Genomic DNA, 27,949 nt, shown 5'->3' with positions numbered 1-27,949 from the left:
TTTTACTAGCAAGACTTCCCACCACCACTACCTCTGCAACTGCTATGTTACAATCCCACCAGTCTCGCTGGTGCTACCAGGGCACCTGCTTACATTACTACACTGTGCGCTGGTACTGTCAGTGCACTGGTCATGAGACAGACAAGTATGTCTTTTTTGAATAAACTGTGTTGGCAAGCTCATTACCTTGGTCGCTAATAGGACAGACGGTTAGTAAACAGACAGCTAGCTCATTAGGTTGGAGCGCTTTCCACCTTTCAACAGCTAAATTGTAGAACCACTGGGGAAATTATTATTTTTTTTTATCTGTACAGATTTGTTAGTAATTTTTAATATACTGTATGTTTGTCTTTGTATGTATTTTTCGGGAGATTTAATATTATTTGTATATTGTGTTTTTATTTTGTTGCCGTTAGGTGACCTTTAACCCTGTTGGCGATTTCACTACCGATGTGTGACTGTTGACTGACGACGGGTGAGTCTTTGCTTTGCTCCTGTCAATTAAGTGTTAAAACAAAAAAACCAACAGTGAACAGCTCAACAGTGTCAGTGTTATTTTGGACAGTGCATCCTGTTTTGTTACGTGCATGCTGATATTAACAGCTCAAATTCAGCTTCATAAAATGTAAATACAGTTAGCAGTTAAAATTGTTACCTTTGTTGTTAAATAAGTCAATGCTGAACTGTAACTTTAGGATCAGGAGTAAATGCATTTTATTTTATTGTTATGCAGAGAACTGAGTATTTTAATGAAGCAGTAGCACACAGATATGTATTAAGTGAGCTGGCCCCGGTGTGGAGGGGTCCACACGTGGAAGCCCAGTCATATGAGGTTAATGCATTGGCCTTTATGTTACTTTTATCCACAGGAGAAAATAAACCCCCGGTTGGCATGAGAGCAGTGATCCTCACCTGCTTCAACTTCACACAAAGCAGATTTTTGCGGCAAGATGAAGTGTCAGACCAAAGCAGCTACGTGAGGTAAGAGCAGGCTGTAACTACAAACCAACAAAGCTTGAGAAAAACCTTTTGGAACAGGTTTTATAATACTGTGGCTGTTGCTAGTCTGACGTCTGCTGTTGTCTTAGGTTGCCCTCACTCAATTAATTTATTTACCTTTTCTTGCTACGTTTGCAGCGTTCAGTTTGTGGTCTGATAGTGGCACTAGATATTATTTGAAATGTGAACTACTTTTTGGTTCAGATTAAAATGTGTGTGTGTGTGTGTGAGGAGGCAGTTCTCGTCGAGCCTGTTGGAAGTGAGGAAGGCTCTGATTCAACAAAGCATCTCTAATATCCACTTGGTTTAAGATCCGTGTGACATTGTTGCGCAAGCACCGACCCTGAGGAGCACTACATTGATTCATGTGTATTGGAAGCAGCTCCCTAGTGCCTTTTACTTCAAAACAAGTGCAATCATACAACCCCTCCGCTGTTAAATCACACAGCCAGCGTGGTAATATGAAGCAGGATATGTAACCTCACAGCTCTTCTGGACCTAGTAGCAAGTGTTAAATGAGAGATGTGTGGAGTCTTTGAATAAAGAAATACACTCTTATTGGGAGGTGAGGGGCTGACAATGAACCCCCTCACTCCTAGTTGAGCCTGCGAGAGGCCGACTTGTTCATCCCTTGTTATGCCGCTAATGTGTATGATTTAAGGGGGAATTATGCACATCTCAATGTGCCTATAAATGACATTATTCATGCACAGGTGCTGCACTAAGCAGCTCCTGAATGATAATTAAGATAATCTTTCTCTTTTTTTTCTTCCTTCACGCTCGCTCGCTCCCTTTTCTCACGGATCCACTTTGTTCAGGCAATATCTCCTGTGTCAATACCTCGGTAGACTGCAGCCCCTCTCCCCTCAGCCATTGTCTGATCCTTATTCAGCACTAAAACCCGCACTAACAAGTGAGACCACGTCTATGTTTCTCCCCCGAGCCCAACGGTATTTCTGAGAAATAACGTGCCAAGTTGAATTAAAGTGAGAGAATAAAAAAAAAACTTTTGCAAGGCAGAAACTTGGCTGCAGCGATCCCGAGGGAATTCACTGCGCAATGAATTTCTCAAACGAGAATATGAAGACATTGATGTTGAGCACTTTGCATATGATAAGCTCTTTTTCCATAAAGCGAAATGATTAGTTTTAGAATGGTTAGGAAATGTTGCTGAGGAAAAAGTGTTCCAGGCTCACACATATTAAGGACATTTAGAATACATTAAAAAAAAAAAAAGAGAGAAATTTTGTTATAGTTAGCCGGTAAGTTATGCCAAAATGATGTTTAAACTCAGGTTTTCTGATAAAACGGCTCTAAAGCTAAACTTTCTTTCTTTGCACAGAAAAGCACATGAACCGCATTTCTCCTGATCTGTTTGGACAGTAGCGAAACACCCGGTGCCAAATCTTCGTGTAGAAATGCATCATCACAGAGATAGAGTTAGTGAATCCAGCTTCGTTTGTGTTATTGGGGAACCTGAGGCTGTTTGGGGCTGGAACCCGTCTCCGCTGTGGTAAACAGTGAGTGATGATTATCGTCGCTTACCGAGAAGGAAATCCAGCTGTATTGTTTTAGCACAGCCACTTGTTTACATAAACCTCTCTCCAGTGGACGGGCCACACTTTATTCAGTTTTCTTTTGTGTGCAAATCACTCGTTTTGTTTGTATTTTTTCGATTTTCTTGTTGTGTTACGCTCCCGGTCGGCCCTCTCTCCGGCCTATGTTGTGAGGGAAGCCATCCAGTGTCTTTGCGGCCTGCAGCTGGCTTTCATTACCAAGCTTTTGCCACACCCTTTCACTTCAAATAAACATACTGAGTATGTATACCAGAGCAGGGACAAATAGGACCTGCAAATAATTCATAGCATTTGTTTTAAACTGCTTCAGGTGCCAAATGGGTGGAGTTTACTTCAGCGCTGTTTCTAGCACTGTCAGGTGTCAGTCACAGGAAAGGTTACCAGGATACCAGAGGCGGAAAGTAACTAAGTACTCTACTCAAGTACGTTGTTGCAAAGGGAAATGTTCTCCCATTACTCCCCTGCATATATCTGACAGCTGCAGTTCGTTAGTTTACATATTGAGATTCTACATATAAAACAGATGCACTTATAATGTATTGCATGGCTGTAGATTGGAGGCAGCAGAACAAGCTGTAAACACTGTTACATCACATGTGGTATCACAACAGTTTTCTATTTACACATCCAGCCGACGCAGGGCGTCGCAGTCGTTCATTTCAAGTTCGTCTCGAGCACCTTCTGTTTTTAGCTCTGTTTTGGTCTCCACCAACTACATAGGGAAATATCTGCCTCTTTATCTGCCACATACTCAACAGCTAATTGCTAGTTTGATGCCGACAAGTGGTGTACAATAGCTTATCCAATGAAAACAGCTTCAGAGAGCCAGGTTTGTCACTATAAATGACCCCTTTTCACATTACAGGTCATTAGACCCATCATTAATATGAAAATATGAATCCGTGCAGCTTTAATGAGTGTTTATACTTTTCATACTTACTTATTTACTTGCTTTAACTTGTAATGGACGGCTGCTGTTTCTACTTAAGTAAAAGAATTGTGCACTTCTCACCTCTGCAGAACATGGCTTTCAAACACTTTTGTGGGGCTGAGAAACACTCCACCCATTCGGTTTTCCAAGGAGTTTAAATTATGACTTTTCTTGCAAGTACAGTTTGGTCACGGATGGATGTCTGCCAGTTGTTTATAAGGAAAATAGGCCATAAATTTGCTCAGTGGTTTTGCAGTTGAAAAAAATGCCATTGCAATAGTCAACAAGTCCTCCGAAACTAAGTGACAAAATAAGTTGCTTGTCTTTGCCTTCCAGCGTTTTCTGATCCGACGCCTCTGTTCCTTCCAAGATGTTTATGATGATGATGATGGAAAAAAAAAGATTGATCTGTTTTCTGATCTGACGCTGCAGCGACTTGGTTTTGGTGAGGTGTAGGCACAAAAACAATGTGATTAATGTTGAAACACTCTCCTTCTCTAAAGCCAAGTTAGGATTAAATCATAATACAAAATCTAAATCGAGAGAATAATCTGAATTAAGCACAGTTACACAGTAATTAGTGACACTTTACAGACACAATAGCATCCCTTACAGTTGAGTTAAAAAAAAAAAAAACCTTGGGCCGCAGACTAGATCTGTCACCACTGCAGTCGCAAAAGGCAGAATTAACTTCCTCTAAAACCCAGATTTCCTCTGCAAATGACACTGAATCATATATATTTGAACTGTGCCTCCTGGCTACAGCGTGTCCTGAAATGTCTTTAATAAGGATGAGGATGTTAAGGGGCTGGTATAGCTCCAGTTTTAAATTAGAAATAACCCGGCAGAACGCTTGACTTACAGAAAAGGTTAGGTTTAAACACAACACATTAATCTCTGCTTCTCGTTTGCACATTTATGGATCTGAGTTAGGAGTGCGGCTGCGAGTGTGTGTTTCTGTGTGTGTGTTTTCTGGACAGAAACACCCACTGCCATTAACCAAAATATGAAAAAGCAATTACAGAAATGAGTGTGTGCAGGGAGAAGTATCCACTGATATCCTGACTCAAATATAAAGAAGTACAATTTAAACCGGTGTTCCTTTGGAGGGAGGTTTGTCTGTGTTAGCAGCTTCTTCTAAATATGATAAGGCAAAGATGAAAATCAATGATTATCTGTATCATAATACACTCACAGGCCACATCGCACAGTGCTATATCAGCACTCTAAACAGCGGCAGGAATGTGCGCACAGGCCTCACAATTTCCACCTGATTACAATGATAGAGACTCGTATCTGTTTTCACCGCCTGTTTGTCTTTAGTCCGTGTTTTTTGTTGCAGAAATTGCAGCTTTTACTGATGACGGACAATTTGAAAATGCCCTTGTTGAATAGTCACAGGTGCCATGTTGTTTGAATCAAGCAGAATAGCTGCAAATAGCTGGACTCCTTTTTTATTTTTTTCCCAGTGTTCAGGAAGAGAGCACACAAAAGTCTATTCAGAATGAAATGCTGTTTTATGTGGCCATTAGCAGATTGGAGTTTTAGTTACACAAACCTTTTACAGTGGCAGCAATAATCTCATTGGCTGAGGTCATCCGCACTGGGCGGAGGCAAAGATATACAACTTTTTCTTGTCTTGGCGTGCAGTTTTAATGCCCCCTGTGGAAGCTTTGACCACTAATGGCGCTATGGAGCTTTATTTTTATGAGCGGCTTCCTGTTTTGTTTTGTAGCTCGCAGTTAAGTGACACACCTTTTGGATGGTTTAACGCTATTCCACTTATTGATAGTTGGTTTGACTAAGAAACGTAGCAGTGCACCAGTAAAAGGCAGAGAAGACTATGCAAATGTAAATGATGTAGTTTTAGAAAATTAAAAAAACAGGCTAGTTTACCCAGAGGTAGGAGTTAGGCTAACTAGGCTAGGCTAATTATTGTTCCTTCAAAACTTCAGCTTCTTCCTTTGGCTTTCTAGAATGGGCCTTACTGTTGTTACTGTTACTAATAGTTTGCACTATTTTTCAAAAGTCATTAAAAAACGAATTATTGATTGACAATCTGTTTGCTCACTTGTCATGTTAGCTTACCTCTTGACTGCTGTTGTATATCAGAAACAATGATCATCAGACATATATGGATCATAAATTAGCATCAGGTAGTTTGTCTCCAAACATTGTGAAAGGCCTTGAAAAATCACTACCATCATTTTCTAGGACTCACCTTCAGTCTCATGTTTTTCTGTGTTTTACTGTCATTTCCATAGTGCTCCAGGTGCTCAGCAAGGCCAATTTGATTATCTCTGTCTCCTACGTTGAGACAACATTTTTAATCAGGTGTTAAGTGACAAATTAAGAGCATTCGTGTTTCTGTCCGTTGCGTTTTACCGATGTTGCGCTGCTTTCATGCCACAAGACAAGAGTTTGTGCCCCGTGCTCGGCTCCATCTCCAAAGAAATGTATGCATATGCCAGTGAGTGTTTGTATCCTATCATTTTCAATATCCCCATCTCTAAGATCATACACAACTGAATCAAGCAAACATTGGAAGGAGAGATGTGTGCAGGGGGGATGAAACATCTTTGTTCCCTCTGCTCTTTAGAAAGCTTTAGCCGGCCCGTCTTCACTGAAGCGTACAGGATGTGCCTGATGTTTCCTTGGCAAAGGAAAAGGTAAAAATAGAGAAGATTCATCTGGTTTGAGTTCTGCAGCACCACATTACTTTAGGGGTAGTTTTTTTTTTTTTTTCCTGCTCTTTTTTTTTTTTGTTCAGTGGTCCTGGGCCCTTTTGTGTGATTGAAGCTCAAACGGACCAGGAAATGCAAATAATCCCGGTTCTGAAGACGTCCAGTGACGTGATTGCTGGGACGGTACGAGGAGGCTGGCCGGCTCGCCACATTAAAGGCAGAGTTTGAGCGAGAGATGAGTGGAGACTGGGTTAAGTTAAGCGAGAGGAGAGGACTTCAAAGCCTGCTAGGTTTGCTTGCCATATTGAGAGTGACGAGATGTGTCTTTTATTAATAGCATTCACCAGAGTTTCTTGTTTCTGCTCTCAACTTGCTCCATTGTTCTACAATCACCGCATTGTGGGGACAGAATGAAAGGAGTCTTTTCAAAGCTGCAGAGCAAATTACACCTTGATTACACGCGAGGGAGGCAGTTGAAGGATTTACTGTTTGTGATTGTTTGACATGAGTTTTTATCTGATTTTAGACCCTTTACCACCTTGTTAAAAGGACTTCTTATGTGCATTTAACTTGACTTTCAAGTTGTCTTTAATTGTACGGAGCCATCGTGAATACATGCACATGCATTTACTTCTAACTAAATCTAACGTTTTTGGCAAATGCGGTTGTTAGTTTTTCCTGGGGTCCGTTAATACACACAAGTAACATCACAAAATCTGGAATTACAGAAGACAAGTCAAAAAAATCAAGAGGAATAGAAAATACAGCAAAAAGACAAGAGAAAAAATGATAAAACAAAGACCAAATTAATACATAGCCCATAGGCAGCTCCAAAAGGTGGATATTTTGAATTTGGAAATTGACATGACATGAATTTATTACCAAACCAAGTGGTTCCCAGCTCGGGGGTGGATCCCCCTCAGAGGAGTCACAATGCAATAGGAAAGAAGGAAAACACATGTACTATTCTGGATTTGGGTTTTTTGGACATCGGCTTGAGATAAGTCGTTGAGGTCTGGGAAGAGGGAATCGACTGCTGCAGCACTTGAGCTGGAACAAAAAAAAGAATTCAGGTTGACTTTGAGGAACTAGTTTTTCCTGACAGTCAAAGTTTGGTCTTGACAGTTCAACCAGGAGCGTTTGCGATGTGTTGTGTCAGTATGAACAACACGGAGCTGATCTGGCGGCTCGGAGGTCTCGTTGTTCCTGAAATGTGATCAGCATGTCCTGACGAACTCTCTTATGTATCTGAATCGATGCCACCTACACATTTATTGCACTTTGGATTTATAGTAATTCCCCCGTATCTTAATCTTTGTCAGGATGACAGGATCCCTGCGGACATCCACTGATAGCACAATCTGTGATAGTGTGTTTGGGTCTTACTTTTTTCTTCCTTCTTCTATCGACCCAAGTTTGGCTCTGCCTTCCAAAACTACTCAATTATCATAATAATTTAGCAGCAGTGGTCTTCATTCATATCCACTGTCGTACAGAAGTGCATCAGACACTATTTCAGAGATGGCTGATTTGCATATTATGATGCGAGCACTGCCCATCATCCCTTCTCCTCATTAAACATCCGGTATCTCGCCTTTTTTCGTCTGTTTTTAGAAAAAGAAAAGGGGGGAGAGAAAAAAAAAATCTGATTCAGCCGCTTTAATTCTCTTCAGCAGACTTGTAATTGGTGTTTACGTGATTGGCTTTTACTCCGTTCGCTGCTTTCCCCCATAAATCCTTGTCAATCTAAAGTCAGTCTAGCATGTTATCAAGCGAACAGAAACAAATAATGCCACAAAACACCACAGTAAACATTCCATAATTGACTGTTTAGGAGCGCGATCATCAGTTAGGGTTTGATTCGAGGATGTAATCTGCTTTTGTGGATGCCAGGCCATTCAACCAAAATGGACACGAGAGTTAATGCAGCTCTAACCTCTGAGCCATTTATGCTTGTTGAATGTACTTGTAATGATTAGGTTTGAAAGAGCCATGTTTTATCATCGGCCAACACAAGAGTTGACAATCTTAAGACCTTCAACTAGAAATAATTAGGATCTATTTGAATGCTGAGTGTGGTGCACAGTGCTTAGACAAGAGCTAAGCTTGTTAACGAATGTGGTGGCAATTAAATGGCTCATCCCCCCCCTACTGTTTATGGTTTTTTATCACCTGAAAATTGATTATAATTCTGAGCTTTGCTTGACCATAAAGTTTCAAAATCTCTGCCAGCATAATTGAAAATGCCTGTTGTAATGCAGCGTCTGAGCATTGTTTTTGTGAGGTTTCAAATTGTTTCCCCACAAAAGACCAAAAGTATTTTTAGTTCCCGCAGATCCCACATGAAACCTGAGCTGGCGACATGGTTAAAATTAGTCCGTGCTGCTTATTTGAATGTTTTCCCCCCTTCCTGCTCCTTTTTAATTTCTCCACATAGTTTAACATTAAAAATCAGGTCAACCTTTAAGATTTATGAGCAGAGAGGAGAAAAAACGAATTAATGGTATGCTATTTTTATTCAGTCAGTCGTCTGTTAATTTGGTATGACCTTAGTCAAAGGCGGTGAAATAACAAACTCTACTTACTTCTTCTTAAGACCAAACCCGTGGTCCTCCCATGTTGCTTTACTGAGGATGTGAGAAGAGAAGGGCCGGCTGCCAGCCTGCGTTTCTTTAACTCTTATCTGCAAAACTCAACACACAGGATTTTCAGAACATCAGTGGCACTAAGAAACTAATACTCTTTCATCTAATTTCACAGCGTATTGTTTCAATTAAGCATTTTTTATTAGTAGATTTGAAAATCTGTTTTTGAAACAATAAAAAAAGGCTGCTCCAGCTGCATTTTTAGACACATTCAGAAAATAAATCCTGACAGCCAAAGGAGGCTGCTCATCATCCGATGATGTCAAAGAGGTGGTGAGAAATGGTGACCATAAAGGTTGCCGCGTCTTCTCTGAGCGTCTTTGTCCGGGAGCCAAAGCAGAGGTGCGTCACCTCCTTTATTTCCCACCTTTTTCTCGCTGATGAGTTCCCAGTGTGACTCTCCTCATGACAGCATCCAAACTTTGCTGCCGCAGAGGCCAGAGCACTCACAGCCCCCCATTGAAGCATCCCTGCAGGGGTTTTCTTCACAGAGAGGCTAGAGGGGAGGGGGTGAAGGTGAAAGTTTGGCACCGAGCGACAGATCTCCAACAGCGGAGGCCTTTGTTTCCAGGTTGCTCACGCTCTGAAACGTGGCAGAGCCAGGTGGCCTCTGACCTGACCTCTACTCTGAGAGAACCGGTGGGCAGAGAGGCTGAAATAAAAAAAAAAAAAAGAAAGGAACGGGCAAACTTGGTTGGAAGAAAGGATCAGGATGGAGGAAGGGGAGATTGTGGGGGGGTGTTGGGGGGGGGGGGCAGCATGAAACAAAGTGTTCAGAAATAGGTCAACCAGTATCTCATTTTTCTTGCTAAGCTTGTAATCACCCTTGACAGGCACACTGTGGAACAGGCTATTCAGTTGGAATTCAGGGCTCATCGTTGAATTACAGACCCTAACCATCCGTCTCATCATGTAAGGGAACATTTAGAGGATGGAAGTTCTTTGTTCTTTCTTTGTTATGTCGCTGACGAGCTGATGAGCTACCTGTGTTGGGACCGTCTTTGAGTTGAGGCAGCATGATGGTTTTTAGTGTCTCCACAGAAGAAATAAAGGAGATAGTGTTGATGTTTTGCTCAAGGGCATCTTTAGGGAAGACAAAGGATTCATTCACTTCCCCAGATCCGACCAGCCATCTTTTGACTTTCTCTTTACGCAACACACAAGAAAAACATATTTTCTGAAAGATACAGATAGTTTTGGTTTTGAGATCTCCACGTCTAAGACTGAGTAGTTTTCTAGTAGTTTCCTCAGTAGAAAATAATTCCAGTTAAAATGTTCACATCAGGCTTCATGGATTATCCACAGGAGCCAAGATGCTGCATCTGGAAAGAAACACTCTCATTGAATTTTGTAATATTTTAGCGCTGAACCACAACTGGAGAAATCCAGCCAAAGACCAGTATCATAAAACCAGGGCAATAAATCAAGAACAATACTCATGCCCTGATGTTGCTAAAGGTGGATGAGGTTGAACTCACCCTTAAATCTTTTTATACATATTTTTTACCAGGAAATCAATAAGATCTGTATGAATTCCTCATAGAAATGGATCATAAATTCAAGCAGCGTGGAAATAATTGTGTGCCGCTGATGAATGTTCATCAGGAAGCCATTCTCCATCTCGCCGCAGATTTAAATGTGATCTTGTTAAGCCACCAAGGGACTGAATCTTGCCCATGGGTGGTCAAAGGATACTCTGTCGCTAATGAGGTGTGCACAGGCCCTGTGGGTAATGGCAGTGTCACGCCAAAGCTTTTTGACACCTCAGGGCAGCCGTACAGTATGGCTCAGGCCTGCGCTGTCGGCTGGCATTCATTTGACGCTGAAACAATGAAACACGTCGACCATAAAACTGGGTTTTCATTGGTAGTTTTGATCCCTTCCACTCTAAATACCCATTTTAATATGCACTTTACCCATTATGTCTGTGTTAATAAGAAGTCTCTTTGAGAATGTGCCCATTGTTGAGTGAGTCTGTTAATTATGACAGCTCAAAGTGCTGCTGTATTCTACTGACTCTTCCTCATAAGAAGCATGATTATTCATCACCACGATAAGAATTAATATGCAGCAAGGCATGCTCCCCGAGAAATATTGTTGTTTTTTTTTCTCTTCCACCGAATTTGAATGCTCCAAATTACACATTCAATCCATCTTTGTTTGTGTATTTAACCCTGTTAAACATGGCAGCACTTTGTGACTTTTAAAGACCCGTGGCTTATTGGACTTGGAGCTGGCATCGCTAAGTGACAATTTGGATTGTGTTTGCTATCAAATAAACACTTAATGTATCTGGGGATGTAAACAAATGTTCATGCATCTGCTAGAAATAAAGCCGAGCTTCAGAAAAGCGTTACAGAGCTTTCAAACCAAAATGACACACGCTCTGAAGTATTCACGCCCAGTGTATATTTAGATGAGTAGAACAATGCACTATAATCATTTTCTGATGATATAATAGATTGACCTCAGCTGAAGAAGGTTAGAAAGAAAGCAGCACAATGAGGGATGCTCTGTAAGCCCTGCAAACTATAATGGTGAAGGGATCAGAAACCCCTGCTGTTTGTATCCAGAGCATTTAATCAAACTGGCATTAGTTCGGCGCTGTAGCTTAAACTTTGCTTACCTCCCAATCCCGGCCAGGAACTTCATATTGTTGACAGTAGCTCTGAATTCAACCATAGACTCAGCAACTAAAAGGATAAGATGGGCTTAAAGGGCTTTTTATAACCTGGCTATTCACCCTGATGCACTGTCGGTCCGAAGGACACACTGACTCCAACACCTGGCTGAGCGTCCGGGAAACTTCCAGCCAGGACAAGAGACACATTTCTAATCAACATTAAGTTCGTTGAATGCAGGTTGCCATTTTCACACCCGCATCTATTGTCCTAACGTCCGTTATTCAAACTGAAACCTGCACTGTAAAAAATGCTGTTTGTTGTTCCTTATGCTGTGATATACTCTCGGTACACCTTTCGTTTTCTTGGCTTATTCTTGCCCTCCTTTCTAAAGTGTTTATCAGGTCTTGGACATCAACTAGCACTTTCCACTTTCCAGTCTTTTTTGATAAAAATAGGAGTCGTTGCTCCTGGAGATTTGGTAAATGCTGTTTATTGTTGTGTGTTTGCTCTGGAGGTCTGTGTTGGGATGTGATGACATATTTTTCTTGACCGGTCATGACTGCTTGCGCAACGTAAAAGCGGTTCAAACTTGGATTTAGTGTCTCCTCCTTAGCAGAGCTGGCTGCTCCGTTACATTTGGTTTTCAGGAAGTGTGTGTTGGGGAAAGGGGCAGTTGTGTAGACATAGCAGTGCAGGTTTTGAATCTGCTGATTTTCCAGCATGTCATCGCCGGTCTATCTGGTTTTCAGTTTGAACTCACACCGTTTCAGACTTGTGTATAATGTCGAAGAAAATGCCTTCAAACAATCACAACATCAGCGACCAGAAAATAAAACAGAAGCAGCATCTGATTGGCTGAAAACCAATTTCAGCTGGATGCAGCAATAAGACAAACCCCCCCCCATCAGATCAGAGCATTCATATGATATCCCTGCAGCCAGTTCAGAGGCTGCACAGAGCAGTGTGTTTGTGCATGTTTGTCAGCATTTGTGTGTACATGTGAGTGCTTACGTATCCGCGATAATATAACTGAGAATCATGATGCAAGCTTTTCGCCCAGAGTGTTTTTGAGCTCATTTTCAAATGGTAATTTGCCTTATCCGAAGCAAACTCACTGAGTGTAAGTAAGTGATTATTTGCATGGCTGACAATCATTCGGCATGCCTCCGGTCTTTTTCCAAACTGCTCCAGTTTGTCCAGTCTTTGAGAAAAAAAAAACTACTTGGGGAGGGCCAGTTCTCTTTGAAATATCCTTTCATTTACCTTATCATTAGACACAAATGTGGCATAGTTAACAATGACTGGAAAAAAAGGAAAAACATAGCCAGCCAGTACTTCTTCATAAGGCTGATGAAGGCTTTGCAGCCAAAAAAATCTTCTTTGTGACTGCTGAATAAAGACAGCTCGATTTTTTACTTTTTGGCAATCTTTTTGGCTTTAACTTTCTGAGGGTTTTGGTTTGAGCACCTCAGGCTTTGGGTTTCAATCAAAGCGCAAAGTTTCTGTGCTCCTGTTTAATTGGTTATTATCCCATTAGAGGCATCATGTCGGTTGGTAAAGTGCAGTAACGACAGGATGCAGCGACAGCCGAACAATGCAGTGATTTAGTATCTGCACTCCCCCTCAATCACACTCAAATGTCAGCCACAAGACTCATCAATGCCCCTAACCCTGAGCACACCCCTGAGAGACACACACACACACACACACACACACACACACACACACACACACACGGCTCACATGACTATACACCAGCACAACATCAAGGCTTTCAGAAAACATGGCATGAGGATACAGTTGAAGATGGATTTTCCAGAACTCCCTCTGTCACATAACGCACAGCAGTCAACATTATTGTTATTACGAGACCCGCATAGTCTCACTTTTTCCATTTTCATCTAAGTCCCTTTCAAGCAGCCAGTCTTAACTTTATAATGAGCAAAGATGTATTTTTTTTTATTTTTTTCGAATATGGTAAAAGTGTTTTTTATTGGTTGGGTCTAAACTTTTACCCTTGTTACTTGTAGCTCTGGAAGAACAATTAAATTCTTTGTATGAGGGAAGAGTTATGACAAGCACACATTAGTAAACATGCAGTACAAAATGGGGGGAAAAAAAAAACTCTCTCTTCTTTTTTTGCTCAAAACCAGACACACAGAAGCCATGAATACAAGCCACTAGAAGACCTGCACAACACACAGATTTGACAGAAACAAAAGTGTTGATTTCTCTGTTACAGTACATCTCTTGTACTGTTCAGTGTTTGTTTGTATTTCTGTCGCTTCTTGCTTGTACTTGTAAAAGGAACAATTCAGTTCATCAAGTGACAAGAGGCACTTCAACGCTCTGGCAAAAGTACTGTGAGAAGAGGCACCGACTGGTACGTACTAGTTCTTTGGGGATGACACTAAATAAAGGCTGCTGTAATAGGGTAAAAATGGCCTGTCAATTGTCAAAATATCTGTAGAAAGTGCGTTTTACTGATCATATTGAAAAAATTAAAAGCTGTTCAATGAATAAAATAAAAAACACAAACAAAACCAAAAACCCTAGTGGCGAGATAGTTGTCTTTAGCTAGATAGCTGTGGAAGAAGGCCACCAGCCTGCATTCAATACATGTCAATAACAATCTGGCGTAGGTTTCCCCTCGCACTGAGAAGACTGGGAGGGGGGAACAAAAGTCATAGGAGTCCTTCATTTGCCATGCTCATCCATCAATCAGTATTTAGGACATTGACAAGTGGTAATTTAATAACCAGTGACCTGGGCTGGCAGGAAGCCGGCATGACAGACAATACAAACTCATTTATCATTGGGGAGCGACGGAGCTGTGCTTCCGTGGATTCTCTCTCTCTCTCTCTCTCTCTCTCTCTCTCTCTCTGATCCTGTGATTGTCGCTGCAGGAGTCACCCTTGGCGAAACACTGAGGGCGTTAGCAACCGCGAAGCTCAGCTCTGAGATAATACATATAAGTACAGCTGGATATATAGATGCGGGGAGAAAAGCTCAGGACTGTCTCGGGTTACAGTGTTTAAGACTGAAAGTCGATGTGAAATTTGAACCCTGATTTTCACCTTTAATTTCTCCTCGAGTGGCTTTGAAGGTAGTAGAAACGCTTTTTTTCCACAGTTTAAGTCAACATGACGTATAGACTCTGCATCTAATACTCCAGCCGTTCATTACAGCTATATGATGTTTATATTGAGTGAAATGCTCAAACACAAGATTCCATGATTTTTATAGCTGCACCATTACATCAGACGGAAATATTCTCCATGTCTTGGGCATACTTTTTTTTTTTTTTTCTTACACATTTCCTCAAAATGTAATTGGACATGTTTAGTATCTGTGGAAACTGTAGTCTCAATACACTTCTATTTACTATGTTGGTTAAACTACTCAACCTGACATATGTACATGAAGTCTTAGTCAAATTCTGTAAATTTTGCCACTTATATGAAAATTGCACTATTAAATAAATGCAAAAACTGAATCAGTGCCACAATTTAAAAAGTAGACTTTTATTCTTGACCTTTTGTTGAAAACTTTTGAGGATCTTTATCTTAGTGTTTACTTTGTTGAGGCATAGAAACAGTTCTTCCTCCACATGTTGCAACCTTTGCTTGCATGTAAAAAAAAAAAACATGTCGATCTCCGGAGGACGTGCAGAATGAGAGGAGATTATTTCTGTTTTAATGTCTTTACAGGCAAGTCAGGGTCAGTCCAGGATTCACACTTCACCCTCGTTTGGCTTAAATGCTCAGTTTTGTTGAGCTGATTCCTGTTTGCCCACATACAGTAACATCATATACCTTTCGTGAGCTACTGATTGTGTTGCTGCCAAATTGCAATCAGTGGGCAGGCGTCCACATGAGCTGCCATTAGGCCACGGCGCAGCGAGTTAGCGGGGCCTGCCAATGACTCACCCACTGCGTTTGACTCCTAGAGGAGGCAGTAAAAGCTGTAATGTGGATTTTAATGCGCTCTAATGATCTCTTGTTTGTCTTGGGTGGTTTCTTTCTTTCCGGCCGAGCACCGTCGCCCTCGCGTTATGGGGATCGCGCCGTCTTCTTCCAGTTAAGTGTCACCTGTAAAAGTGACCGTACTAATGAGGATGGGTGATGCTGCCGCTGATGTGTCCGAGTAACATGATCCCGCATAATAATGCCCTCGCTAACCTGGTAACCTCGTTTATCAATGCAGGGCGGGGCTAGTTATGTCAGCGCTGATGTATGATCATATAGAGCGTGATTATATGGACATAGCATGCAGCGCTTAAAGAGACGGCAGTTTATCTGGCCATTATGACAGTGTATTGATTGATAGGTTTTAGTTATTGACTAATATCAATTTATCATCACGCTTGAGATTTAAATCTCAATTACTTTTACCTCAATGATCTGAGCCTTGATTGCTAAAGAAAGCATAGCTTCAGGGTCCTGTGTAATGAGGCTGACAGCCTTTGATCAAGACTGAAATATCTCAATAGCTATAAGACGGATCATCATGACATTTTGTACCAATATCCATGGTGCCAAGAGGCTGAATCCTCATGACTTTGATGATCCCTGACTCTTCCTCTAGCGCCACCAAGACGTTCTTGTGTGTTTTAGTTGTTTTTTTTTGATGAATATATCAACAACTATTGGATGTATTGCCATGAAATTTGGTGCAGCTATTCATGGTCCCCGGAGGATGAATCCTTTTGGCTTTGATGATTGCCAGACTTTTCATCTAGTGCCACCAGCAGGTCAGAATTTAGTGCATTCATTCATTCATTCATTCATTCATTCATTCATGCGTTCATGCATTTTGGGGCAGACCTTCATGGCCCTTGTGAAATTTGGTGATCCCCTTGACCTTTGCGTATGGTGCCGTCCCCGGGTCAAAATTTTCTATTCCTCTGATTCTTTGATTTGTCTAACTATGAGCATTTCAGCCTCACTGAGCCGCTAGTGTGGCCGTTGTTTAAAAATTAAAATATGTATTTGCTTTGCATTTATTACAAGTTCCAGCCTCAGTATGAACAATCATGCTTGGGGCTGTGTAACGCAAGGCTTATCCTTAAACACTGTGAACACTGAAGTCAGTCAGCTCAGGCTGCTGTTCTCGCAGTCCTCCAGTCCAGTGGAAATCAATTGGATCCTGATTAGTGTTGGCCAAAGGGAGACTCGGGATTATTACCAATGAAGGGAATTAGATCAATGATTTTTTTTTTTTTTGGTTAGGGGACTTCAAAACCTGCAGCTTGATCAAATTTAAGATCAAGTCATCAGTGGAATTGCCGCTGATTTATAAATAAGATAATTGCCCCCCTGCCCCCCCACCCCCTCCTCCCTCCCTCTATACCACCTGACTCTGCTCTGTGTTTTTGCTCTCGCTAGCAGTCCAACACTTTTATTGCTTAGTCAAACCTCCTTCTTCCATTTTTAAATTGCCTATTGAGTGGATATCTCTGCGGACTTGCCAACCTACCATTTGTAACCCCTTTGTGCAGCTTCTTTTTTTCTTCTTTTTTTTTAAATGTGGAAGGGTTTAAGGTATTTACTCTGCGCAGCAAACATCCCCATGTAATTTAATTGTCAAAAGATACAAATCATGGCCATGTTTACGTACAGACACAGTTTCATTACCCCAAGGCACATAAAATCCATTCAGAGCCCATGATAACATGTCATAAATGCACCTCTACATGTATAAATAAAGTCTTATTATATGAATTTTATGAAAAATTTAATTTATTACAGAGGTATAAAAATAAGCAGCCAGGGGTTCAGTGTTCTCCTGTGGGTATCAAACCTGGCACACCTCAAAATTGAAGACAGTTATTCACGGACAGTTAAGATAATTCATCTCCTTTTAGTCAGGTGCTTTTCCCCTGGTGGGAAAACACAACTTCACTTCTGTCTAATTTTGAAAAGTGTTGTCATTTTTTTTTACATTTCATTTTCAAAGGCAGAAAAATACCTTTCAACACTTGTCACTCGAGAAAAGCAACAATCCTGCTGTTTGTGATTCGTACCGCGGCATTTTTTCTCACCACGCCATGCCTCTTTGCAGGTGATAATTTTGTCTTAGAGTCATGCGTTTGATGTTAGTGTTGAATGAAACATCATCTGTAGTATCTCATTACAGATGCGGCATCTGCAACAAAAAATTTAAAGCGACCTTGCGTTAAAATTCCTTTATAATGTCCCCAACTTTGTCTCTCTACAAAAGAAATTGCAGTGTCTCCCTTAAATGTCAATGTCATCCACAAGATGACGGTTTTTGCTTTGTCTTTGTTGCTTGTTTTTGCTCTGGACCTCTAAGAAGCCACCTGTCAGTCAAACAGTGGGGCGTGACATCTTCTTCTTCTTTTCCTTGTCTCAGAAAAGATGGCTGCACTTCTCTTCAAAGATATTGCACTATTAGTATTTGGGGAGAAAAGAAGCAGATCCCAGAAAAATGTCCATAAATGAATAACTATTTAATGCCAAAAGGCTTTATATTTCACATAACAAAAAGTAGTAGAAGTAAATTTTACTTAATTAAATACAGTCCAGTTAAATACCAGCGGTGCCTTTGACAGGACAGGAGGTTAAACTTTACAGTTCAAAATATTTCAACTAAATAAACGTAAATGAAAGTCCTCACACAGCTAAACCCAGATTGGCTGACCGCAGCAGCTCCTCTAATTCAAATGAGGTAACCCTGCTGATTGGAGGCTTTCCAGTTCAGCTGCTGCAAACTGGCCTGATTGGACGGATTTCAGTCATTCTTCAGTGAGCGGAGCCAATCAGGACCAAGTCCAGCTGTGATGTATATCTTGGATTTTGTCCGAAAACGGCCTGGAAAGAAAGCAAACATTCAATTGACCCTCTCAAACACAATCAGATTCAGCAATGCTTCTGTTAAGCATCTGTTATTGCGTGTGTAAAGGGCCGTACTGCCATGTCTTACCCCACATACAAAGTACATGCATTTTAAATCACTCTCAACCATTTTCTAAAAATCCACAGACGACTCCTCCCCTTAACTTCTCCTGTTGTACTTGCATCTTGAAGCTTAATCTTCAGGTTCATCGTTTGTTCAAGGAATTTTGGAAATCAAGCCAAATTTTCCTTTTCATGTAGTTTTTAATTTTCTTTCTTCTTTCTTTTTTTTAATCTGAAATGCTGGAAATTGTTCAGCAGTCATATAGAGTAAACAAGGTTTATAGTGAAAGTAACTTTTGTTGAACAGCTGCCATTGTGGCCACAAGTGGTAATTACAGGATAATGGCACCATGATTTTTTTTTTTTTTTTTTTTCCTCTTCTATCATGTGCCACCATAAGCTACTGGTCATATCAGCCCAAGTAAAGCTGTGCCAACAAAATTACTTAGTGTATTGGAGCGTTTTTATTGTTTGTAAAGGCAACTTTTCAATTGTTAATGGGAAAGACTGTGTTTTCTCTTCTTTCAAAACTTGGTAGCAGTCTGGCTTTAATTGGCTAAAACATAGCAGAGCTCTGGTTCAGTCCTTTTGAAGTCAGTTTTTTCTCAGTTCTAGTTCATGCAGCTGCCTCTTCTCTGCCTTGTGAGGCAGAAAAAAATCCCCACCAGTACAACTACCTGCGCTTGCTCTGTGATTGTCAGTATCATCTTCCTCTGCTCAGGGACAAGCTTCACCTCCCGAACAGCTGAGGCCCCCCCTCCTCCCCCGCCCCCTGGTGTTTATGTGCGTAAGTCACCTGGAAACCTCGTGTAGCGGAGGTATCAGCGGGGTGCAGGTTGCACTCTGAGCCCCAGGGAGCCGGTGTGCAGCGAGGGAGGGGGGGAGGTGGGGGGTGAGGTAGGCTGCACATCCTCACGGCTCAGATGGGATTACAGGTTGCTAACACTTGATGACACAAGCTGTTTCCAACATCTCGCCCACCTTGTGTGCCGAAGACTTAACTTGCTCACTCGCAGGTTCATCACACGCAGACAAACACACACGCCCCCGTAAGCTGCCGTGCACCGAACCCACACACACACACACACACACACACACGGTAACTCGCTCATAAAATTGAAGTTGTGTGTGCATGCATGCTGGCTTGACTTCTTACATGCATGCATGGACACACACATGCTACTCACACACTCACACACACACACACACACACACACACACAGTGAATAGACAAACTCATACATAAAATTGTATTTGTGTTGGATGGAGGAAAAACAAGTAAGCATGAGTGAACAAGTAAAACCTAACTGTCATACACACATGGAGACACACACACAAACAAAGGGAACACAATCTTATACTTAAAATTGTAGTCATGTTTACACGCATGAATGTAAGAAGGCAGGCATGCATGCAGAAAAACAGCCTTTGATCCCACACGTGCACACACACACACACACACACACATTCATATGCACACTCATCTCACTAATGGAAACAGTGTGTGATGTTACACTCAGATCCACTACATCATTTTTCATGGCAGTATCTGTGTTTTTAATTGACCCATCATCTGACCCTGGGCTTCAGATGACGTGCCTCACTGAGGGAAGGTTTGATATGAGCTACAATTCAAGTCCATGAAGAGAGACCTTTTACTGTAACTCTCAAATGAAGCTGATTAAAACAAAATTTTATTAAAAGAAAAAAGAAGTTTCTTAAAAAGAATTTTATTGTTCCATCTTGAGCTTATTCCAGTTTTGGACGGCGTTTTCCCTCCGATAAAGACTGCTATTGAAATGCTCTTTTTACTTTGGCAATTTCCAATAGTAAAATATAAATATATTCAGTACTGGGTAGCAGAGAGTTTAATTAAATGGCAGTCGTGTAAATAAACCACCAAAATAACTAAAAGTAATCCAGCAAGTGTATTCTGTATAATATATTCCTGTTCTTTTATTTCGTATTTTCCAAGATAGATGGAATGGCAACTGTGTTGAAATTGTAATTTATGGTTTACGTCGACAGTAGATCAAATCTGGCATGCTTGGTTGCCAGATTCATGCCAGACTTGTAACAAACGACACACCAGAATCTGCTCAAAGCTAGCCTAAGTTACCCTGCTAATGGAGGCTTACTCTCATCCGAAGTCCGAGTCCATGCCTCCTAACCTTTGCCAGATCTGGCAGCCGCGTGTAATATGGGCCAGAACACGGCCGTATCTTTTTAAAGTGTTTGCACAAAGCTCTTCAAATGGGGGTTAATGTATTAGCACATACAGGCTATATGAAAATATATGCCCTCAGTAGTTTTGACAACACATAAAATTTAACTGGATACATTTAGGATTATTTTACTGTATTTATAAAACTATTGAAGTGCATTAATTCAGAAGCAACAAAGTTTAATGACCTGTACTCACCTCGATCTGGCTGGCACTGCAGGCCTCACTCGCAGGGTAAATTAATTTTCTCCTCTCTGTCTTTTCTTTTTCCCTTTCAGTGCCCAAAGTTATTTAATATCCACTCAGATTCAGATTCATTATTACCTGCTCACCCCCCATGCTCCTCCTCAGCCCCTCCAGATACGACTTTGAAAGACCACCGTATCTCCGAGGCCTAATTAGAATTGAAAGTCTGCTCGTTTAGAATTGTCAACTCTCACCTCAAGCCTGGAAAAAACCTGAATTTCAAACATACCCTGTAACACTGAGTTCGCGGTGTAAGATACTGTACGGTTTATAACTTTGCGCTGACCTTAGGTGGATGAACACCATGTGTTTGTGTGTACTCCTCTCCCGTACTTCCCCCTTTTTTTTTTAAAATGATACAACAGAGGCTGTCTCTAAACTCAGCATGTGGCCGGTAAACAGCACAATCCATCAGTCTTGGATGTTTTTTTGGGGGGGTGGGTTGGGAGGTTGGGGGGGGGGGGGGGGGGGTAGCAGGGGAAAAAAGACGGTTTGTTTTCACACTTAAGGAAGACATGAAATAGAGTGTCCTTAACTTAATCACCACCTTGTTTTACTACATTTGCATACATTTACATATTAATTGGACCACCGATTAAAATTGGTTTTGTAATTTTAATTAAGTGTCCACAAAGGTATATGATTAGCACTGTTTAAAATACAGCCTGACATAACTAGAAGCAAAAAAAGGCTCGTTGCTGCAGATTTTTTTCTCTCTTCAAACCCCCCCTCCCCCCAACACCTCTCTCCCCCTTTTCCTTTCAGAGAGGAGGGGATTACTTACAGGGAAAGCCTGTTTCATGATAGCCATTTTTTTTAATCTGCAGTAGATTAGGCTGCCATAGAGACTGAGGGGGCTGGTGAGGGAGGCGGGGCCTCCAAGTCATTGAGGATTTTTAAAGATTCATATATCATTACAGTGTTTCAGTGGCAGTAGTTGCTAAAAAAAAAAAAAAAAAAAGCCGCTCTAAGTGACTTGAATTAGGCTGTGTTCACACTGCAACTGAAATGTAGTCCCAGTGCATCTTTTTAGTGTCATTTACATGCGTTACAATAATCATCCAACGTGTGGTGAAAGGTGATGATGGTTCAAGGGGCCCACAGCTGGAAAGGGCAAAAGGAAAATCCCAGAGGGCCCGTTTTTGTAGAGAAGTCAAGATGATAGCTTTGTTTTTTTTTCTGTCCCAGACTTTTTGAAGTGAAACATATACTTCGGGGTGAGTGTTAGATACTCCTAACATAGGTTTTTGGTAGTATTCCCTTCAAATAGTGCATGCTACGGCGGGTGCAAGGATGTGATGACGAAGATGTTTTACGAGCATTACCCAGCATTGAACTGTGTAGGAAAATCTGTGTTACAAGAAGAACTGGTCATGTTATGGTAAAATAGTTTGGAGGGGTTTAGAATTAAATGAGGATTTATTTAACTAAATGATTATATTCAGATCATTTAACTTGTATCATACTTTGACATACTTCCAAGTACTGCAATAATAACCCTGATATGACACTGTGCAGCATGTCACTTGACTTTGTGTATGCTGTGTCTTTTGCTGAAGTGTGGCATGTAAACACTCGGGCCAACACTGTACCGGGGACATACGGATGATTTCGGGATGATATTCTACGTCCGCGTGTTGTGCTCTCCTCTATATGCATACAAGCCTTCAGCTGGGAAAAATTTGAGAAGTTTTCTCTCCCACACTCTTAATGAGCGCAGCTTTTGCCAAGTCAAATGGCCTGACATGTAACAGAGAGAGACTCGTGCACCATTTTTCTGATGCAATTACAGCAGAGTCGGGGTATCATACTGGGGACTTTTCAGAAACGTAATATTACCTCATTTTGTCTTTGGTGTGGTCTGGAAGGTTTTTGAGAGACATTTGGAAGCATTTTACTCATAAAATACTTAACCATTTAAGTGATAGGATACTGTTTCCTGGGCCCTGTCCCCGCTGCCAACCACAAAAGATTGAAAACTGAGGGGGAAAAAAGTACAGTAGGTTGGTACATTTTCCCCTGTCATCTATTCTGCCCCTTCGCTGTGTCTTAAGGCAACAGAAAGTCTTTTTTCCCCCACAAGAAATCAACAATGCTTTGAAATTTATAGAAAACTGGAGCTGCGTGTTGCCAAATATCACGTTTCCCTCTGCATGTTCTAGGATCGGTTTCTTTATTCCGACTCTGAGCCGATGTAGCTTTCAACAGACAAAAGGAGGCCTCTTCTTCTCTGGGTGCAATCTGTCCATGATAATGCCTGGCATAGAGCGAGTCCTCTCATTACCAGCGCTCATACCCACCTCTGTGATGACGAGCCTTTCTGTCATCCAGTCCAATCCTCAAAGCTGTCTTCTGGGAGCCCTCAGAGTTATGGCATTAGTTTTGCTTTCTTCCCCAATCCTCCATCCACCCTCCCCTTCGTTCGCTCTTAAATTGCCGCTTCTTGAGTTACTAAGCTGCCCTAATAGGTACAACCTGCGCCGACTCTCTTGTCCTCAGATGGGACGTACCTCTCCCGATTGCTGCGTTGCGCGCAGAGGATAAAGAGCTATCCCACGATGCACCCTGTCACACGCGATGCCGGGCTTGTGCGGTGATTTCGCCTGGCTCCTGAACACCGTCTTCAGCGCCAGAGATTTAAATGTGTTTCCTATTTCTTGTTTCGCTGTTGACATCAGAATGTTTCCAACCTCAGTGTTTTGTGTGTGTGAGTGTGTGTATCCCCACGAAAAAACACCCAAAACACACACACACACACACACACACACACACACACACACGCACGCACGCATGGGGCACTTATATTCAAATATGTGCATGCAAAACACACACACACACACACACACACACACACACACACACACACACACACACACACACACACACACACAGGCATCTGCAAACACGCTTACAGTCACAGACAAATAAAGCCACATGCATGCAGAAACACTTGCAGGCAGGGTGATCATGATATTTTATTGAAACAGAACCTTTGCATGTTGCCAGTAGAGACTGCGGAGGCCACCACATCCCACAGGTCCTGGAGCTGCTTTATAGAACCCTAATCAGCACGCCAACACCCTCTGCGGGTGCAGACATATTTGGCGCGTAGATGGCGGATCAGCAGTGTTTGATTGCCAGGTGATTGTTGTGATAAGAATCTTATCTGGAGGGACTTCATTTTAGACTTTTATGACAGCATGTTGCAAAAGCAGAGTGTCCCCCCCAGAGGCTAATCCAAGGGATTGAGTGCAAAACGACACCCGCAACAGGACACAGCAGGTTTGCAGGGGCATCGTCAAGCACACTTTATTGTGATAGGACTGTTTGAGTAAATAATACAAAAAGATCAACTCTAAAAAAAAAAAAAAAAAAAAAAAGAGAGAAAGCTCATGATTTGGTGTTAGAAGTTCATCATTTTGCACGTTTACGCCTGTAGAGGCAGGACGTCAGAGTGCAGCGCTCCCGAGCCAGAAATGAAGGTTGAAACGCTGATACAGGATGCCACCTTCGCTTTCCCACAGACCCGTGGGTGTGAGAGTGATGCTGAGTGTTCTGTACAAATCACAGACGTCTGCCGCACACTGTCACGCCACATAGGTGGCATGGGTGATGAATACCGTTTTCCTTCCAATGCCTAAGCATTATCATAAATAAAATAGAGCACAAACACCAGCCTTTGCGCACTAATGGAATTTGTCAACATGAAAGAAGTGTTATTGAGCTCCGCTGCTCCCTCTCTTCTCTTTGCTGATGCCTTGCCAAATACTTATCCCCTCTCTGGTGAGCATTTAGCGTTAACTCGTGGCAGCTCCTGGGAATCGCACGGGCGTAATGAAATTACCTCGGCACAAACAAATAGGGTCAAACTCTCAAGGAGACGAGCATTAGGGGCCGCATTTTGCTAATTACGTGGCGTGTTCTCGCCGCTGTTTCGCGGTAGCTGCACTGGATAGCCGGGATCTGCAGGACGCCACCATGTCCAATCCCGAGTAAACACACCACCAGGAGAAGAATCGGGGAAATTAAACTAAACAAAATGGGATTACAGTAAACAACACCTAATATTTTGTCGATTTGCGGTTGATAATTAAGCAAATTTCATGCTTATTTGCTGAAGGAGAGATGATACATTAGCAGGAGAAGCACAAAGCTGGAAGTCTGTATGTTCTTTTTCAGTGAACAGAATGTCAACACCATCACTCGGTCTCTCTTTGTACCTGTGTGGAGAGGAGAAAACACGTGCACGAACGTCTGTATCCCCCCTGCCCCCCCCAGAAGCAATGCTACCCTTGATCATAATGCCATTTCTTAACCATAACAATGCTATCAGATCTGTTTTCTGCAATTCGTCTCACCTGTGTTATCGCTGCCAGCAGAGTAAGAGATGCTATTACCTACATGACCGTGACGGAGCATTTTGTAATTATTGAGCATGCCTCTGTGGTAATTACTTCAGTTTACTGAATTATAAAAGATGGAAGGAGGGGAGAGAGGAGCCGCGGCCCCCGAGCTGAGAGAAATATTCTTCCGGAGGCTGAAGAGCTGAGAGACTTTCCTTGGCAGCGGTATTATCACATACACTCATCTGCCAGAGACTGTTGACAGAAAATATGCCCTATCAGCAGAAATAACCACTCTTTTCTTCTCTCTTTGTCCCAACGCCGCCCCCCCCCCCCCCCCCCCCCCCCCCCCCCCCCCTCGTCGTCACCGTGCCGCCCTGACAGTCTGACGAAAGACAAAGCTCCCCAGTGAGGGATATCAATAAATCAGACAAACCAACAAGAGCAGAGACCACCTATTTCGCCTCCTGCATCAGTCTCACTCAAGACACCGTCACAGGCGTTGTTGCGTGTTTTTCTTAATGTTTCTCTGGCTTTTTGTTGGCCACCTACTCTGGTGCTGATGACAACAGTTGGTAATCTTTCCCTCACTGTTCCTCCCTTGTGCTTGAAATGAGCAAATCAAGCCTGGATTACGCCTGCCAACATGCTCATAAATTTGGGATTTATTCAGAGGTAAATTGAGATTGAAGGAGGAAGCGCTTTTCGCCTGGTAATCCCTCTGCATTGAAGGGGTCTGTAAGCTTGCTGTTGTCAGTGTGTGTGGTAAACATCGGAGTGGAAGATGGAGGTGCTCGTCTCAAGAACCAAAGATAAAAAGGACTAAGAGATGTGTTTGAAAATTGAAATAATCACCAGACTAATTGAAAAATCACTTGTAATCAGCGTCGCCAATGAGCACGTGCACTTGGAAGTCTCCATCACACCTTTTTTGACTCGCACCTCCTCTAATACGGAGGTCAAAGGTGAGGGTTTCAAACAGATGGATGATTGGTGCCTTGCGCGAGGACACTCCATCAGGTTGTAGAGAGGATTGAGCCATTTGGATTCCTCATGCATTATCTCCTCTTGAGCCCAGCTCAGAAGCGGAGTTCATCTTCCAGATTGCAGGTTATCGTCGTGGCCCTCGGATCCTCGTCGGTGCCTGTGGGATCAGAGCGGGTGAGAACTGATTCCTGTTAGGAAACATCCCAGGGATTCAGACTGGCAACCGTCCAACCGACCAACTGGGCTCGTCTGGCCTCCAGCCCACTGCTGCTTGTTCGCCACTGCTAACAGGTATCGATGGAGCTGATGGGGCAAATCATCATCTGAGAGGTTTTTTTTTTTCGTTGTTGTGTTGCTTGGTTTCACTCCCATGGCCCTTTCTGTTCTGGCGGCCTCTGATCCAGCGACTCCACTACCTGGAGGGATTTCCAAATGGCTCGCAGAAGACAAAATAACCTCCACCTAACAAAGTAAACCCCCCCCTCAATCCTCTCCCTCCAACAACAACAACAACACAGAGAAGAAAGGAACATGGACTAACTGGCAGTGAAGGCAATTTGTCGCAGGAGCTTGCTTCCCCTTCTCTCCTGCACCATCCAGATTTCCCATAAGGAATGTGCTTTGGTATAATTCATCACCGGGCCCATACGGCAAACTGCTCGTTCTGGCGGTGAAATATGAGTCAGTGCGGGGAGGCATTTTCACACGGTAGCTGCGCTGAATGGGGTATTATTTTGGCAAGCTCCCACAAGATCCTCCAACACCTTTTTTTCTGCTTTTGCAACACGCTGTTTATCAAATGTCTCTAGACGCGAGAGGCGCACAATAAACATCAACTGCCGAATTACAAGCTTTGATTTCCGGCATATTATGGCGTCCCATAAAGAAAATACTGGGAGGAAAATACAGCACTCCATCATGTTATAATAACATGCCTGTTTATGAAGATGGAGGATGACAAGAGCATACCTGCCTGCGAGCATGAAGCTGAATGATAGTATTCACGCTCGGGGAAGGGACATGAGGTTGTGCAGCGTGAGCATCATACTGCTAATTAGCTTCCTTATGTGGGAAACTGCGGTTCAATTGAAACTGTCCTACCCACAAAAAGTGCCTTAACTTTTCCATAACAGCAGTAGAATAGGCTTAAATTCCTGGCTTGTAAGGAAGTAATAAACAGGAGGTCAGAGGTCACAGAACCCTGACTATATATGGGACAAACATTTCAGTCACTCTAGGGTGAAAAATAAATGAGTAGAAAAAGAAGTGGAATACACAGTTTATTTAAAAAGCTGTAAGTCATTACATTTTCATTTGAATATGTGTCACTTCTGCTGCTGTCCGTTAAAGATTAGAACCGCTCAGTGGCTCTTTCCTGTCGCAAAAAGGAAGTGATGCCTTTTTTTTGTGTTTCTGGTTTTTCCAGGATCCACCTTTGACCAGGTGTATTGTAGATTAGATTTGTTAAAGGTGGACCTGAGTAAGAATGATGTTTGATTGCATGGAGGAGCACACAAACACAGAAAGTAGTCCCCTGGAAATACCTGCAGCTGCTGTAGTGAACCCCCGGGACATGGAAAATCCACTTCCTGGACCACTTCCTGTCAGACTTCCCTTCTGTTTTCATGAGAGCATGTTGGGTTGTTTTAAATTGGAGGAGTACTATCAAAATTGATGTTTTGTATCGGCAAGTTTCCAAATTGCAAATGTATAATGACAGTTAGTCTATTCCATACCAGGATTTCTTATTTAGGAATTATACGACATCA

Source organism: Seriola aureovittata, chromosome 24 (assembly GCF_021018895.1).
Source record: "Seriola aureovittata isolate HTS-2021-v1 ecotype China chromosome 24, ASM2101889v1, whole genome shotgun sequence".
NCBI lineage: Eukaryota > Metazoa > Chordata > Actinopteri > Carangiformes > Carangidae > Seriola > Seriola aureovittata.
Note: the sequence above shows the minus strand (reverse complement) of the source record.